This window comes from Haemorhous mexicanus, chromosome 2 (genome assembly GCF_027477595.1).
Source record: "Haemorhous mexicanus isolate bHaeMex1 chromosome 2, bHaeMex1.pri, whole genome shotgun sequence".
Taxonomy (NCBI): domain Eukaryota; kingdom Metazoa; phylum Chordata; class Aves; order Passeriformes; family Fringillidae; genus Haemorhous; species Haemorhous mexicanus.
Genome location: NC_082342.1, coordinates 69902757 through 69920960, shown reverse-complemented (window position 1 = coordinate 69920960; position 18204 = coordinate 69902757). Strand labels below are relative to the sequence as shown.

General features: G+C 35.1%; 1 protein-coding gene across 6 annotated transcripts in view; it reads left to right on the top strand.

Moving 5' to 3' along the window:
• Positions 1-18204, top strand: part of DACH1 (dachshund family transcription factor 1) — a 353632-nt gene that overhangs the window by 322303 nt on the left and 13125 nt on the right. The gene's annotated exons all lie outside the window — the stretch shown is intronic.

Genomic DNA, 18204 nt, shown 5'->3' with positions numbered 1-18204 from the left:
AAAATTTATCCTCCTTGTCCATTGGTCAAATTTTCACACCTCAGTTCCTTACTCTGCTGCAAGTATTTTTTTTTTCTTGTAGCACATTATCAGCCTTTCTTCAAATGTGTCTGTTATCTACTCTCCTTGTCCCCAAGCAAAATGAACTTAACCTTTCCAAGCCCTTTCCCACTGACATCTTCCCTTTCTTTAGTTCTCCACTTCTTCTCTAGGCTCATATTAACAGTTCAGTTAAGTGTAATGCTAAGTGGTTTCAGTTTATACCTTCCTGGTGTAAGAAAAAGACCCACTCAGCTGCCATGCTCACAAAACCTTCCAGGGCCATCTCTCTTTTTCCCCTCCTAGAAAGGACAAGGCAGGAAATAAAGATGTTGAACAGATCCAGGAATAGAGAAAGAAAATAACAGCAACTCAGCACACTGGTCATGTATGAGGTTCTTTTGCAGGCTACTGAACAAGAACAAGAAAGAAATTATAATTTAAATTTGCCTATTGCAAGTGTGCATTTTGCTGCCCAAATAATAGGGGAAAGCTGCCCTGCAGTTGCCCTCCGCATTATTAAAAATTGCTTATATACATCTTTAGTCTTTTGCCCTGAAACCTAACCTAAATTGTTTCTGCATTGGTTTGAAACTTGCCTAATCTATTTTTCAACAAGCAAAATCCACATAATAATCTCAGCAACTGATAGTCTTTGATTCTTGCTTGTTATATTTGTGTTTGAAAGATGGGTATCTGAAGGACTTCCACAATGAAAAGGAACTTTTGGTGGTTCTATGAAGCTTCTGCACACAGTTCTGTTTCTGATACATAAATCTTGGACAAAAGTGTGTGGAAATATGTGATGATATTTTTTATGAGATCAAAACCTTTATTGGAAAAGGCCATTATCAAGGCTGTGAAGTCAAACATTCCAAAATTAGGAAATGGTAGAATTAAGGTTGTCTTCCGCCCCTTTGTTCAACTGTCTGTGTTTGTGTCGTGATACAATCTTTAATTATATGATTAGATACTGTATTTTTCACAGTACCTTGTCTCATTCAGTGCAGGGGACAAAAATATAGGTGAATAAAGGGATATCTATCCAATATTTTCTTTATCTTCAGTGGTCAGTGTGTCTTGTAATGCTTTTTATAATACTTGGTTTATGTATAATATTTCCATAATTAGACATCATGCTTTACAGAATAGTCGTAAATTATTATATAAATTTTTTCCATATATTAAATCTTAATTATGGAATTTCCTAACAGCTGTGGGCTTTGCTTCACTAATGTCCTAGGTAACCATCTCCTAGGGTTGTCTTCTTAACAAGTAAACTACAAAGTCAGAAGTTTCACTGTGAGACAACATCTGAAAACCATATGGAATTGAATTTTAAAATTCACAATGATAAAGCTAACCAAGCAACTGATAAACTGTGACACCATAATATGAGCAGTGTGGCCTAAGGAATGACCATTTTGCTATGGCAGCTTTACAAATACTTGCTGAGATAAAGACAATTTTGGGATATATTTTGTGCTCTTGGGCACAGAATCTTCCTTTCATTTTCCTTGCAACCTGTATCACCTCTAACAGTGTCTCCATCAAGCTTTCTTTTTCTTGGCTCTCCCTCATCTCTCGGTTTTCTATCAACGTTAATAACAACTTCCAAATTTTCTAATTTCTTTCTTGATCCTTTTTTCCTCACACCTTTCAAAGCAAGTTTCTTTTTATATCCAGTCATAATTTCAGCCCCCAAAGTTTTGACTTCTTCTGCCTAATATTCTTGTTAATCAAGATGCAGATGTCTCGGTACTGACTCATAACATTCTATCTGTATGCCACATGTCCAGTTACTCACCACAACTTTTCCTTCTAAGAAACCTCATATGACTTTGCTTAACTTTCTTGCCCTATCTGTGTTCTGTCTCCCCTCTTTCCTTGTATTCTCAACCACTGGGTTCTGTTCTTGTCTATTAATGTAAATAATTCGGTCCCCCAACTTCAGTCTCAGTTATTGTCAGCCAATCATTTTTAGTACTTTATTTCTCAGTTCCTTCCAGTGCCCTGGTTTCTTTGTTTCTATGTATGTATTTAGCCAGTCTCAGTTACTCCCCCAGTCACATTTTCTGTCCTAATTTCCAATTTCGATCACATCAGACTTGTCCTAATTTCTGTAAATCTTGAGTATTTTTATGAGTTAATGTTTGTAGACTTAGAGAAGATTACTGTTGGCTGCTGATCATAGAGATGATACATTTGCCAGTGCATGGCTACTCTCAAATTAACTAATGATTTTTTAAAAGTAGTTTTCAATATCCTCAAACGACAAAACATGTATTTCTTTTCCAGAGACATCACTATTCTTTGCAGCACATTTAACTAAGATGTCTTCTCTTTAGTCTTTTCTTCATTTATTTTCTGCATGATATTTACTGTGATGACCAGTCCTAAGTACATTTCCTTTATCTTTAGAGTCCTTTCAAGGACTGCATCTTTCCCTTAGAGCTTCTATCTCCTATCTCTGCATTTCTGTCTGTTCCTTTCCACATCCCCCTTTATCAAAGCAATTCCATTTGCATCCATAGCTGCCTAAGGACGAGATCATCCATCTGTATAATGCCATGTAAAACAATGGCCATATGTTCTCTTAAGTATTAATTGATTAAACTTAAGGAAAGCACCTAATTCTTTGTACATTTTACCAAGATTTTTCTTGCCTTTTTTTTACCTTATTAAAACTCTTGGAACTGCTAAATGTCTCTCTATGTGTATCAACTTTTAAATTTTGCGTTTTTATTTAATTGACACTTGCTTATCAGTTATTCTGGTTTTATCACCACTTAGTAAGTACTATGGATTTGTTGTTACTCCTTTATTATTGCATGGGACTTCTAGCAGAAAGGTGTTTGGGTCTAGTATAGAGCCAGAATTCTCAAAGGAATGTATCAGGTCATTTGCAGAATGAAAATACATTTTCATTTGCGCGTGTGACATTCCTTCTTCTCTGTCGACCCATTTCAACTCTGTTTCAGCTTCCCCTCTATTGTTGCTTTCTCATTTTCCTTCCACCTCTGTTTCACCTCCTCCCCTGCCAAGTACTGCTTCTGAATATCCCAAGTATTTCTTAATATGTCACTTCCTTGACCTGCAAGGCAATGTGTGTCTATGATCTGGAGCCGTGTGGCTGCTGGCTGACTAGGAGGCACGTGCATTCTGAGGGATCAGTGACAAGCCAGGAGATATGCATTTTCTGCTGGACATCTTGTTGCTGCCTCTTGGCAGCTGGGCAAATCAAACAGTACATGATGCTTCTCAGCAGCTGAAGGGCCAAACAAATGGTTTTTCAAACTGCAAGAGACCCACAGCCCACCTGTTGTACAGGCCTGCTATAAAGGTTGAACATTTCAGCAGGGAAAAGAAGTCAGGAGCTGGAAACAAAGCTGTCAGAAGCCTGGAAGGCAAAGGGATTTTTTTTTCTAGATATGTTGAATAACTGCCCAAGGAAACATCTGCTACTTAGCTAGGCTGTTTATGGAAACAAACAGCTGACTATTCTAGACCCATAGAAATATAGAAAGGTTCTGTGAAGCAGCAATGACAAAACAGTGGACTGACTTGTTGGAGATGAACATTTCTGTGATTTTTAGGCCACTTAGCCTGTTATTCCATTAGGCCCATTTAAAAAAAAAAAACAAAAAAAACCCCACAACAAAACAAAAAAGAAATTTAAAAAAAACAAAAACAAACAAGCAAAGAACCTAATAATTTCCATTTAATTTGCCAATAAAAATTCTTTTATTCAGCTTAGGAGTCAAGAAGCACTTTGAAGGTCTGCCAATGTGAAATAACATGTCTTGTGAAAATGTGACTTTCAGCAATCTGACAGATAGATTTTGCATTTTTCTTTTTTACCTGTCTGATTTTCAGGTTTCTTCATTAAGTTTTCCATTTTTAAGATTTCTAAAGATCAGTAAGACAACTGATTTCAGTCTTTACAGTTTTGGTTAACTGCAGGCATAAGAAAAGACTGTCTTTGTAATGTGACTGTTCTCCTTTGGGTTATTCTAGCACCTCTCTAGGTAAGAGTAGGGATTTGAGGTAACAGAAACGTGGGAAAGACAACAGAATGGAGTGAAGCCATTGTAGTGACCCACTGGGGAGTGATCTCTGCTGCTTTGTTATTGATTCTTCTCTGCATGCCAGAGTTTGTCAAACAAATTGATGCGTTGGTGAAAACGTATGCACATGCACTGTTCAATTATAGAAGCTAAAGGATAGTGTGTTTTCTGCATTGCTCTTCTCTTTTGTCTTTCTTATGCTCAAAAGAAAATTTTTTTTCAGACATAGTGATGGTCTTGATGGTGAGACACCGTTAAAATATTGGTGTCTAACCCACAGTGACATTTAGTGGAGCTGCCTTACTAACTCCCTTTGGATAGTCCACCTGATTCTATTTTATTTTTGTTCAGTCTTCATAAAATATTTGCTGGTTCAACACTGTTCTTATTTGCAGTAACACATAATGCTTCATTTTCCTTTTGATTAGTGCCTTAAACTTCAGCTGCTTTTTGACTTCACTGTGTAACACCTTGTATTAATGTCAGGGTCATGCACTTATTATTCATGTGAACAGTGCTATTCACTTCAATGAAATTATATACATAATAATAAATAACAACATTAATCTGTGTGCACCACCTTGAATTTCATTACTGTTGCAGAAGATACATCTCTGAAAATAGGTTCTCTTAATTTTTATACATTTTAGAAAGAGCTTGTCTCTCTCTATGCACACTAATTTAAACATTTTATTTTATTTCCCCTAAGCCTTACTAGCTTTACCAGCTCGCAAGTTTTAAAGACACTTGCTTTACTGATTTTTTTTTTGGCTTGACAGACTATCCAATATAGTTTAGCTTTTAAACCTAGATTCTATAGTAGACATTAAAACATCTCTTGCTAATTTATCTGTATTTTACTGTTGATGCTGGAATACTTGATGAGGAAACAGACGTTAAAGATTTACTTTGTTTCATATTTCACTGACCATGGATAAATACTGAAATTATCTTACAATGCATGGAAACCAAACAGCAATAAGTAAGTTCCCTATCCACCTGCCCAGGAGTCAGCACTTTGGCAGGTTTTCAACCCAAGCTAATCAATTAAAGACAACATTGATTAACTTAAACAGAAGGTGATATTGATTGCAGGCAGTAACCTATAAATAGACAATTGTTTCATAGTGTTCATAGGTCATTGTTAGCTACACCTTTAAACTTCGAGGTACATAATCCTATTAGCTATTAACCAAAAAGCAAAGGAAAGGCACAGAGTGAATATAAGTTGCAAAGCACTCTTATTCAACTCTCTCATTCAACATATACTCTTACATAAAATTTTTCACTTTTTATTTGAAATTGCTATCTATTGCAATTTGTGTCTCATTTTATAGCTGTATATATATGGAGGTGATGGAAATCTGATATGTTCCTGACTTTTCTACTGAGATGAATGGTTAATCAATCAGATCTTCTAGCAACATGGTGCTTCAGTTCACTTTTAAAGAAACTGTATGTAAAATTAATGACTAAGCATGAACAGAGTCAAGTGGGGAAATTCAAGACAATATGAATATTAAAAAGACCCCACATTGTGCTCCAGAGGCTTTATATAGAATTGTTTTGACTTTCATTTTCATTCATCCTACATGTTCATCTTATTGAAAGAGGGAAGGATAGGATGGATGAATTCTTACCTAATAGACTTCTGGGGTCACCCCTGTTGTCTTGCTACCTGGGAAGGATGGGCACTGCAAGGCACCGTCCTAGGTATTTTTGTTTCCCAGAAGTACTCTGTTCCCTTCATCTTCTCCCTCAGAAGGTGACTGAAACCTGATCAGACAGGTAGAATATATATTTCTAACATAGTCTCATCAGCTAAAAAATAAATAACATTTTCTCTTTTAGAGAAAGAACTAAAAGGCTTGATTTTTTTTTAAACCAGGATGAAAAATTGATTAAAACAACATTAAAACAACATGTTTCAGTCAAACAGTATTTTTATAGCCTACCATGAAACAGGTATAAATAAAGTGGATTTCTAATTCATTCACAGCTGAACTATAATGCTGAATGCTCTGAGGCTGGTTGAGGAGCTAGACCTGCTGGCTGTAAGCTGCTTATCAGTATTTGCTTATACAGTGTGTAGAGAGTTGTCTCTTTTTCTCTTTCTTACGTTTTTTTCCCTCCACCACATTTACTACATCGTAGACAAGTGCTGGAAAGTAACATCGCATCATGTCATGTTAAGATATGTCATAAAGAGGATTGTTTCTTGGCATTAGTTTTTTAAGCTCTATAAAGATTAAAAATTTCCTGATGTTTGTGTATTATACCCACATAAAGGAATTTCATCTTTCAGTATTAGTGTTGCATTCTTCTATTAAATCCTTAAGACCTCACCATCAACAGATGTTAAAATATTTAATGATTTGGGATTTTTCTAATAAATGCACTTCCCCCTGTGACTTCTGTGAAGAATGAGGGAGACAACCCTTACACCAAAATAACAGTAATATTTTTCAGTTCCTCTGAAAGTACTGTGCTTTGGAGAACTAGTAATGTAGACTAGTAGCCAGGAAGTTACTTTATCCATTTAGCTCACATAGGAGGGAATCTATTAGACAGGGAAATCCATATGTCCTTCCTGAAAGTTGCTACAGCTTGAGTAGGTAAAAGGAAGCATCCAGTCCAGATTAGATTTCAAATCTTGTATTTCAAGTTCAGTAAAACTTAAACCATTAAATATGAATGGTCACCATCCTATTCAGTGGCTTTTTTTGACTATCAACCACCATCTGCATCAAAGAAGAAAAAATTTCTAAGCAAGCCATGTGAGCTAATTTACCAAGGCAGGTCATAATCAATTTTCTATCTTATCCCTGCACATCTGTAACTCTGAAATGAGGTTTTCAGAGAGAAGTTAAGATATTCTTATCTTAACATTAATTCTCACACTATTTTAAAAGTTATTTGCTAGTCTACAAGTGGATGACTTGTGCTATTTGAGGCGCTGCAGTGCATCTGTGAGATTTGCATCATGCTTCCAGAAGATCCAGGCCTTTCTGAAGCAGCTGGAAGCAGCCTTACAGGATGTGGAAGTCTGACTCAAATCATAGCAGATGTTGAACTAAACCCCTTTTGCTCATTTAGAATGCCTTTGAACATACAACATTCTACACTTGGGTTATATTAAGTGGAAATTCATAGTTTATTGTATATATTGAATAAAAATATATTTATCACTGTGTTAATTCTAAAGGAAAGGCCTATGCCACTCCTCTCATTTTTACACACAAACATTCATGAGATAATTTCTCTACGTCTTGCTCCCCTGTTATTTGTGGACTAGCTTATATTTAACATAGCATTTGACTGAGATAGGAAAAAAACAAGTAGGGAGAAAAAGTTGTGGATATTTTTTTAATTATTTCTAAAGAATCCCAAACTGACTGACTTTCAAAAGGATCTGATAATATTTACCATGTATGACTCAAAATCAGCTCTTTGGCCAAATAGATAAACGGTCCTGGATATGGCAGCCCTGAACTTTGCTAATGTGTATTAGCATATTCTCATACTTTCTCTGTTCTTTGGAACATCTTTGACTTCTATCTGTACATTCAATATTAAAATCTTTTCATAGCTACCTACTTTTTCTTTTTGATTTGAAACAAGCAATTCATTCTAGCCATGAAGCCTGGAAGAGTAATCATATTTTAAAAATAGGTAAAGAAGCAAAGTTGGTCTTTAGCAGACATTCAACAGAAAGTATTTATTAAGAGTGTGTCATTCTTTTCAACTGCTAGTGTAAATAAGTATATTGAAATAAAATAAAATTAAGCATCAAGCTGAAGGAAAGCTTGTTTGTGCATAATAGTTCTGAGAAACTGTTTAAGGACAGATTATGCATGGGAAAACACTAATTTTTTAAATCTAAAAAATTAGCTAGTCCAAAATTAGTTTGTTAAATTTTGGTTATTTATTTTCAGAGGAAACTTAAACTATTATAATGTTTCTGCATGAATTTAAGTTTTAGTAAATAGATACTTTTTATTTGTGCTACTGATTCCAATTTGCAGCCTTGTGGCTGTCTCAGATAAATTGTTTTGAGCTATGCCAGGAGTAACTGGAAACCTACTAGAAATTTTTTCATTGTAATATCTGAACAACTTTGCAGTCTTTAATGGATTTAGTCTTCACATCAGGAAATACTCCTGTGATGCAGAACAAAGCAATTATCTTTATATATAGAGGGGCTAGAGAGCTTGATCATGGATGTATCAGAAATCTGTGGTATAACAGAGACTGAGCCTAAATCTTGCAAGAGCTCAAGATTTTATTCTGCCCTTCATGTTTTGCCCTCCCTTTTATATATTCTGTCATGCTTTCTCATTGTACAGACATATGGAAAACTAGATGGAATTTACCAACTTGAATATCAGTGACAGGATTTATGTCCCAAAACTCCCTGCTAGCAGAATACATGGAGCACATCATCTGTGCCTGCTCTGCACTTGCTCAGAGTGATGGCTAACCTCTGTGAATATCAGGGTAATGACCAAGTACACCTGGTCTAAGTGTTTTCAAGTCTTTTCTTTGTTAGACAAAGCTTTGAAAATACCATAACATATGCTGCCTACCATTATTTGATTATTACTTGATTTTGTATGAGTGGTAGCCATATACCAAGCTTACCCTGTGTATTCATCTTTTGTAAAAATGAGCTGACATAAATTCTAGATTCTGGTACTTCTACATAAATATAACCGGTTTGGTTAAAACACCTTGCATAAAGACATTTCAAAGGTTTGAAGCTACAGTAGTAGAGAATGGATTATTTAATTAGTGTAGGATCTACCAGCTTCCTAACCCAAAGCTGCACTGAACTTTTTTTTCTTCAGCTTTCTTGTGTACACACAAGCTCAATATCTGCTATACCTTTACTCACAGAAGTAGAAATCAACCAGTACGAGCTTTTTGTGTTTCAGGAGCTGAAAGCCTGTGTGCATTATTACACTGTCCTTTTAATGTTTCAGTCAAAACCACAAAGAAGATGTAACATTTAATTAAATCTGAGCCATCAAATGCAAATATGTCCACAAGTGTGTTATGGCAGCAGCGGTGTTTTATGTGAAAAAGCATTTTAATGCATTTCTTTTAAGAAGTAAACTGATCTTTTGCCAGCAGTGGGGCAAAAGTATTCATTAAATCTTTTGTTGTGATCATCCCTACCTATGTCCCCTACAATAGAATTGAGATTACTGTCCCATTCGTGACCAGGTAAACTAAAGTTATGGAAGGAATGTAAGCAAATGATGCCACTTTCCTTAAAACTTTACACAAATACTGAGAAGAGATGATGACTATGAGATGTTAGTGACTGTGCTGGTAAGTGCTCTTGATTTACATGGGAAGTTATATATGTCCATGAACCTGTATTCTCATCACATTATGGATTCAGGCATCATTCTTGATCTCAGGTCTTTCTGTCAGACTCTTCTGCAAATCCAGGCTTCAGAGCTAAAGGGCTGTAGTGAGTTCATCTTGTAAGCATTGCATGAGGGTATTAACTGTGGACAGCCCTGTGAGGATGCTTATTTGGAAGTATCATTCCAATTTGAAGCATTTTGATAAGGAGTAATGCACAAGGTGAAGGGTAAGGCAGTGCTTTCAAGTACTGTGTTTCTACTTGTTAAAAGGGAAGAGCCAGTGAAGGAATTAGAAGAGAGTGACAATTCAAAGAAGCAAAATAGGAAAATATTTTTGCCATACAAATTTGTTTATACAACCGAGACAGAAACTTTAGTAGGTGAGATATGAGGAGAAACATCATGTGAATTTATAGCTAGAAAGAGGGATAGGAGAATGAGGGGCAGAGACTTTCTTGAGAATAAATTGAGACACTGTGTTGTAATGAGGAGTCAGAAGTTACAAACAAACAGGATACCTTGATTTTGAACTTTACTGACAGACAAGATTAAAAGAATAGTTCATAGTGACTAAGAGTAGTAGTAGTGGGGAAGATGAGGAGGAATCTGAAGGGGTGAATGATTAACAGCTCTGTTTTCTCAAACTAAGATTGTCAGAGCAGCGACACATGCACACCGAGGATCAGAAAAGCAGACTGAGGTTTTATGTCAGACAGAAGGGAACAGACCTGGAGTACAAAGGGCTGTGTCAATTGTCAACATGGATATGGTGACTGAAATTCAGTTTATGGATTAGACTACTCAGATACAAAGTATGCAGAGAGAGACAATGTGAGGAAGATCGTAGCCCTCAGAAATTAAAATAGAAAGTTGAGGAAGAAGTAGGAAATGTAAAACTAAGAAAGAAGTTTCAATGTGGAGGGAAAATAAGAAGATCCCAACAAAGGGTGAACAGGATTTGAGTGCCAAAAGATTTTTAGGAAGTGCTAGTCTAGAATCTACCAGGTATGATATGAGGTGTTAGTTCTAATATTTGTTTATATAGAAATCATAACGCAGACATATTTAATAAAAGTTTCAAAAAATCAAGCTGACCAGCAACAGAATTAATGGTCAAGGAAGAAGGCACTTCCCAAAATTTTGCAAGAATTGTGTTTATTCATCCACATATTTGACATATTCTTAGCAAATTAGGAACATGGACGTACTATATCCATGTTGTTAAGCAATAGGTAGTTGTAGGAAGGTGTCATAGATTTTTACTTTTTATCAGTATGTCCCTAAAGACATTAGGATTTTTATAATGAATTATTACAGTGTGAGTTCTAGACATTTTATTGGGTAATTTTGCTAAACCTCTGTGGTAGTTGCACTTAAGGATTTTGTTAATTGTGGTAATCAGCTTTCGAAAAATGTTAACACATGGCCACATTTTCTCTCCTTGTATTTAAAGTGAAAAATCTCCATTTCTGTTGGATGCTCAAGATTTTCCACCTAACTGAAATAAGAAAAAAATGATATCAAGTCATTGCACTTTAATATCTGATTCTAAATAAAAGGTGTGTAGACAGCAACACTTTAAGAGGGAGGTGCCTTCAGCTGGAGCCTGGCAAACCTGCAGGGGAGGGAGAAGTTAATATTTTAACTCATAGTCTTCCATTACCTTTAATCCTGCGACAAGCTAAGAAATCCAGAGTGTAAGTGAGCAGATGTTCTTAACAGCCTTCTAGCAGCCTGTTTTTGTAAAGAGTGCCAGCTAGTGATTTTCACTGCTTGTGGAAAACCAGCTTTGTGCTGGGGTAAGTGTTAAGGAGAGCAAGTGAAAATCCCCCTCTCTGTACCTTGTAAAATGAGTGTGTGTATATTCACATTATGGAACAGGAAAATTACGTTACCGGATTTGGAGAGGATATCATAACTCCTTTGCTAGAGCAATCTTTTTACTAAAGGAGCTTAAGCTGCAGAAAAACCACATTATACCTTGGGTATTGCATGTAATGAAATGTTATTTAAATGAAAGATATTAAAATAAAAGTTTCAATTTAGGAACTCGAGTGTATTGTTGTGAAAAGCATAGTCACTTATGTTTATAGCTTCATCTTTTCACAGGAAGAAGTGTAGGGATTCCTCATGCTTTATGCAAGTACAGTAGGTTTTAGATAACAGGATCAGGTCCACAATTTGCCTTTCTTAAAACCTACAATAAAAAATGAAAATAAATACCACCGCCACACAAACTACAAAGGTGAAAAAATGCTGTATGTTGCATTTTCCTACCTCCTGTGGCTAGGGACAGAATGCAGACATGCCACAATAATGTTTTTTATTTCTACTGTTCAAACCATATTAATGAGAACATCATTTTGGAGAACTAATTATTTCTATTTGTCTTGTGTCACACTTTCTAATTCCCCTATATTAGCACAGCCAAAGCAAATTAATTGCTTTTCCAGCAGTTGAACCTTGTCCAAGAATGAGCTCACATTCCCTTCCAGTTCTGCAGTTTCTAGGAGTGCATTGTGTCAAAAATTTCTCTTGATACTAAACATAGCCCAGAGAATATCTTTGCAGATTTCTGTTGCTGCTCACTTGATGAAATTTATAAGTTTAAGTGACCCACTAGGAAAGATAAAGTTCTTAGCTGCAAGATTATACATCAAAACAGTTAAAGTGAAATTAAAATTAAATGAATGAATCTCACTGAAGCAAAAAAAGCAGTAATTAATGGTTCCCTTAATTGTCTTCATAAAATATTTGCATGGGTCTAATTTGCATAATTTGCATGTATTAATTAATCTTTCAAAGGAATTTTGTGCTGAGAGAAGCCAAAAAATCTCTTTGTTTTATTTAACATCTAATGAAATATTTATCTTCGTTAATGAACTTCTCATCTTCATTAAAATAAAAATTGCACAAGTTTGTATGTTTTAAATGTTTTTATAATTGAAGTATACAAAAAAAATCTCTTCAGACCTACAGTATCTGAAAAACAAACACATTTTTTCACATTCTGTGTCATTTTGACTACAGCAACATTGAATTTTGGAGAAACCCTCTTCCCTCCACCAAAAGTTTTCAAGGGTTTCAAAATTATTTCAATTTCTATTCTTAATTGATGATAATTTTTTGGGTTTTAATATTTTATAAAGAGGGATGACAAAGCAAAAATTTTGGTATTTTTTTATTATTGTCAACCTGTGATACTTCAGAGATTTTATAAAGCAGATACAATGCACAGAAAAAGAAACTAGCATCATAGGTTGGAGTTTAAAATACTGCAGGAGTTTGTACATGATATGGGGTTAGTTTATATTCTGCCAGACTAGCAGCTGAGGAAAAAAAGAAAACAGTTTGTGAGTTCCTACCTGGTATTTAATGATTGAACCTGGAGTAAGCCTGATGAATATAAGTTACAAAGGACAGTTCTAGCTGCCAGGATCAGCAGCTTTGACACAGCATCCAAAATAGCCAGACATGCAGAGTGAGAATATGCAGTGAGGAAAAAAAAAAAAAATCAGTATTGAAGTTTTGTGCAAAATCTGAATATAGAACTGCAAGGAGATTAGATGAATTTAAGAGCTAGTTCTGTAAAAAAAAAAAACAGGTATAAAAGGACAGTGATTGGGTGTTTTGGGAAAAAGGTGAAGGCTGTTACTTAAAATGAGGACCACCTAAAATCCCAAAGTAATCTATCAGCTACTTAATATTGCTGGAAATAGAGTCTGTAGACAAAGAAGACAAAATATAGTTAAAAAGAATCTATACAGAATGTTAAAACTGTGCATAGTAAGACAGGTGAAAAGGAGTTTCATTCACTTCAAGGATGAGTGCAACATTATTGGAATAATGAAAATAAACTTGAAATAAGGAGATGATTGGGGGTTTATAATTTACAAGGAATTATATTTGCACAGTGAAGCAGCACAATGGGATTTTTACTCGTTTTCAATATGCCTGCATTTGCTTAAATCCTTGAACAAGTTTATAAACACATTAATGTGTTTGCATTCATTTTAGACATGCAATACCTGAGAAAGCCAGGCCTGCAGAGACCAAAAAGTAGGTGCTCTTTAAGAGTGCTTTAGAATTTAATAAACAGGATGTTTAAGCTATCAAGATGGTATACAGAGTCATATATTCTTTACAACATTATCCTGTAATTTTTTCAACTGATAAGATATAGTGGGACTTTTCTGATACCATTATGGCAGTATGGATATTGCTCTGTGTTCTGAAAGTGTGGAATAGCTGCTGAGGCAATGTAATTATCTATAAAATACCCAAACAGTATCAGTGGGAGGGATGTGTTCCACTTCACACATTTGTGGGGTAGATGTCTTTATCTGAGCTATTTGGCTGGACTCCTGTTAAAGTCAATGAAGAGTAATAGACACATCTCTTCCTTTGAAGAAAATGAATCACAACTTCTAAGTTTCTTCATTGATTATAAAGGGAGTCTGCTAAACCAGCTCAAATGCAGCTACGTGCAGTGCAGGTGTCTGAAGTTAATGTGATGAATTTCATGTGTTGTGTATTTTCCTTTTTGCTTGCCTCAGAATTCCAGCATCAGTTGTGACAGTAATCACACCAGAACAGCTGCATTTTAGTCACTTCTTGTAACTACTGATGTTAGAAATGGGTTATTTTGCATCAGTTCTGGAAAAATATCCAAGCTTGAAAATTCCTTTTCTGTTTCATATAAATCTGAACAGTTTTGAAAGTTGCATAAAGCATGACTCTCAAATATAGAAAAGAGAATTTGAATTCTGCATTAGTACTGAAGCTTTGCAGCATGTGTTTCATTTGGATGCTGCCCCACAAGGCACAAGGCATGAAACAAGAGTCAGAAAAGCATTCTGAAAACTCTGAAATAAGAACAAAAGCCGCCATAAATTGAAAGACAGAAAAAGAGATAGATGAGGGACCAAGAAAAGGAGGTAGATGGAAGTATCACAGAACTCTAGAAGGGAAAATAGTATCACATTACTCATACAGTTTCATTATATTACTGTAACTTTATTACTATGTCATTACTGATTAGCAATGGATAACTAGTTAATGTTTTGCCTTTTAAATGTAGTTATGCTTGCAAACAAGATATTGTTTGCAAGCACAACTGGAATTAATTTGATGTAGCATAGAAGTCTTCAGTGAAGGCTGAAGACTTAAGCCTTGCTTGTCACCCTTGACCCTCACTGGATATAGAGATTTCTGTATCTATATAGGTATATAAATATCTATAGTAGAGTTCATCCCATTATAAATAATAATTAGAGTACCCCAGTATAGACTGCTACAAACAAATTTAGTAAGCCCAGTCCTATTCCAGAAAAGCTGAATTCAGTTTCTGGAGGTGAAAAAGTAGTTGCTTTGGTGGTTGTTGTTGTTGTTTGTAGTGTATGTTCCCATACAATAAATCCACTATATAGCAAAGGTAGTAATTATACTCCAGGATTGTCTAATTGCAAAGAATTGATGAAGCATTTGACACAGTCACAAGAAGTATATGCTAAGGAGCCACTCTTTTGCCCATTTTACATTTTTCAGCAAAGAATTGAGTGGATAATATTGATTTCAGAATTAAAATGGTACCATTTGTTGGTGTAGCTTATATGCTTTACATCTGATGTTTTGCTCTTGGATGGCAAAGGAATACCTCATTTGGCATGCTTCAGGGCATTTTTAACCAATGCCTTAAGCCAAAACCAAGTTTTTATGCATGAAGAAAGAAATAATATCTACTGATATCTTGATGGCAGCACTGATGCTTTGGTGTCACACAAGGGTGTTGTGAAACTTAATTAATATTTGTAAAGTATTCTGGATCTTGGATGAAAGGCACAGTAGAAGTTCAGTTATGTTATTAACTTCTGCTTTTATATTTTCTTTGGTGATGGATCAGAGTCCTAGGCATTAAAAAGTGGCAAGGAGAGGGGATACAGCAATTTACAACTATTATCAGCTAATTATAGTTAGTTTCAAATTTTATAGAGGGAAATAGCTGGAGAAATATTTTACAGGATTTAGCAAACTAATACTTGATAGCTGAAATTTTGTGTAAATGTGCCTTACCTGAATCATCATATGAGAAAAAATGTAATAGACTGACTTACCTTAATTATTCTACATTAGATCAGAAATGGTATATTGCTGAGTGACAGCATTTTGGTGTAGTACAGGACTGTCTTTCCTTTATGATCCTAAGAAAACTGAGGGGTCAGAAATCCTGGTAAGGAGAATGAAAGTTCAACAGTTGACTTAAAATATTCAAGAGGCAAAAAAGCAGTTAGACTTAAAATGTAAATAAAACTATACTGTGAGATTTTATCAGGCAGGCAGCCCTTTGTGCAGTGTTAAGAGTTAAGAAGGCAATCATCTTCCTAAAATATCACTCCAACTTAATTGCTCTATTTCATCAGTTGAAGAAAAAGGAAAAAAGATAATGTTGCCATCAAGAAAGCTATATTAACTTTAACTAGCTGAGGGTCTGATGGTTTAATTTAAAAGTGGCCAAAGATTTTAGGTTTTGTCCTTTCCGTCTTTGGCAGTAATATTAAAAAAGAGGCATTTTTGTGTCCTTGAGAAATAGGAAATATTTGTATTAATTTGAGATAAACAAATTTTTAATATGTCTGTAATACTCATATAAATTTCAACTTGCAAACCAGAAAAGCAAGCAATTGCTATGTTAAATGTACTGTAATTCTAAAAATAGTGTTCTCTCACAGTGCTAATTTTTTATATTGATATGATTAAGAATAAAACAAAACAATTTCACCTTTGTGTAATTCAAGAATTTGGCTTTCTCATGAATTTGATGTGGAATTTGACCCATCTCTATTAGTATCTCAAGTACCTATGACATTTAAAAAAAAAATAACGTCAGCTAAGAAAAGGAAGTTTAAAGGAAGTGAAACTAAAATTAACACATTTGGAAGGACTACTTAGCCAGCATCATGTTCTATCAAAGCTAAAATTTGCTGTCAGCATATATCTATAATAAGTATTCTTCCAGTGAACTGCCAGCTGGCTTGTAAAGAGGAAAATATATTCTATAGAATAGACTGCTAGCTTTAAAAAGAAATATTTTGCTTTTGCTCATTGTAGGGCTCCGTAACACCTGAAGGACATCCTGGGAGACAGCAGCATATATAATGATAATGTGATGTCATTTTGTTTTTCCTAGCTGAGAAACACAAAGTGTGTACCAGTAATGGTAAAAACATTTTTTCTATTATATTCTTGTCAGCCTTATTTTTTAAAAGTGATGCAGCCTCTAATAGCTTAGGAAAAGCAGCAATAGTATAATAGTGTGTTTTGTCATGGATGTTAGAAAGGATGGATCACAATGTGCTACAGCTGGCCTTGGAAACAAAGTGTTATGAAAGCAGGACCAAAAAAATTTACAGTGCTGCTTTATGTGCATGAAATTAGAATATGGATTGTTGAAAATATACAATGCTGTATTAGATAATTTAAGTTTTGACTTGTTTATTTTGTCTATGTGTTGATTCTGCAGATTTTGCCTGTGACAAACTGTTGGTGCACCCATTGCATTAAAAGACATGTATTTTTCATGATATTGTTTCATACTGCAATATGCTGGCTACAACTCCTTTCAAGTAATCAAGCTATATTGAATACAAACATAAAATAAAAAGCAGCAATAATTTGCTTTCATTTTTAGCTTTATACTCTGACTCAAAGATATACGCTCTTAGTCACTGGAGAGAGAACAGTATCTTTGCACATTGCTGAACTGGACATAAAATACTGTGGCTGGATCAGACTCCTTGGCTTCACTGGAAATACTGGAAGCATCATAAAAGTAGTACACTGACTGGAGGACCAGTTCCATTTTCACCCTTGCCATCTAATTTGTTATGACAATCACAGTCACTTTCACTGCAGTAACTATGCCATCCAATGCAATCTGGTTCCCAATGCTAAAATATTGAAAGGCTCAAATTGTGTTTGTATTAAAACATACAAATATCAGTTTTATTCCAGTTCCAAATGGACAACAGTCCCAGGGCTTAATCTTAAACATTCAGTGAACAGAAAAATCCTCATTTTATAAGGTATCCCTCTAGGTTTTTTCATATTCTTGCAAAACCGCTGACTTCTTAGTTTTTCCAGCTAAAATTAACTTTATAGCCAAATGTATTTTGCCAGGCCAGATATTCAGTAAATATATTCAGGATATACTCAGTTTTTGCCTCTTTTTCTACTTAGGCAGCATAGCATTAAGGATAGTACTAGATGGGCATTTTCAGGCTCTCATATCACAAATATATTCATAAAAATCATTTAAATACATCCATCATCCTGGAAGACCACTCAGAGCTGAGTTCCTGTAAAAGACTTGGTTTTTTTCTCTTATTGTTATTTGATATATATACAAGGAATGATCAGTTGCTCTTCTCTGATAAGCAAATCAATTAATTTTATGTGCATATTGTGGACTGCATTCCTTGCCTTATACTAGTAGCCTGATCTGAAATTATTCCAGTCTAAGTTCACCTTGAGCATGGGTAACCAGCATCTTAAATGCTGTTCCAGGGAATGTCCTGCAAGTGACTTGTACAATGCCATTAGTGTGTTGCTGTTGACAAGAAACACAGTAAGTGGAAAGGTGGGAGAGATGGGGAGAGGGAGGGAGATGGGTGGGGAAGAGTAAAAGCAACCAGGAAGTAACATTTTTCATTTCCTCTGTCTTGAGA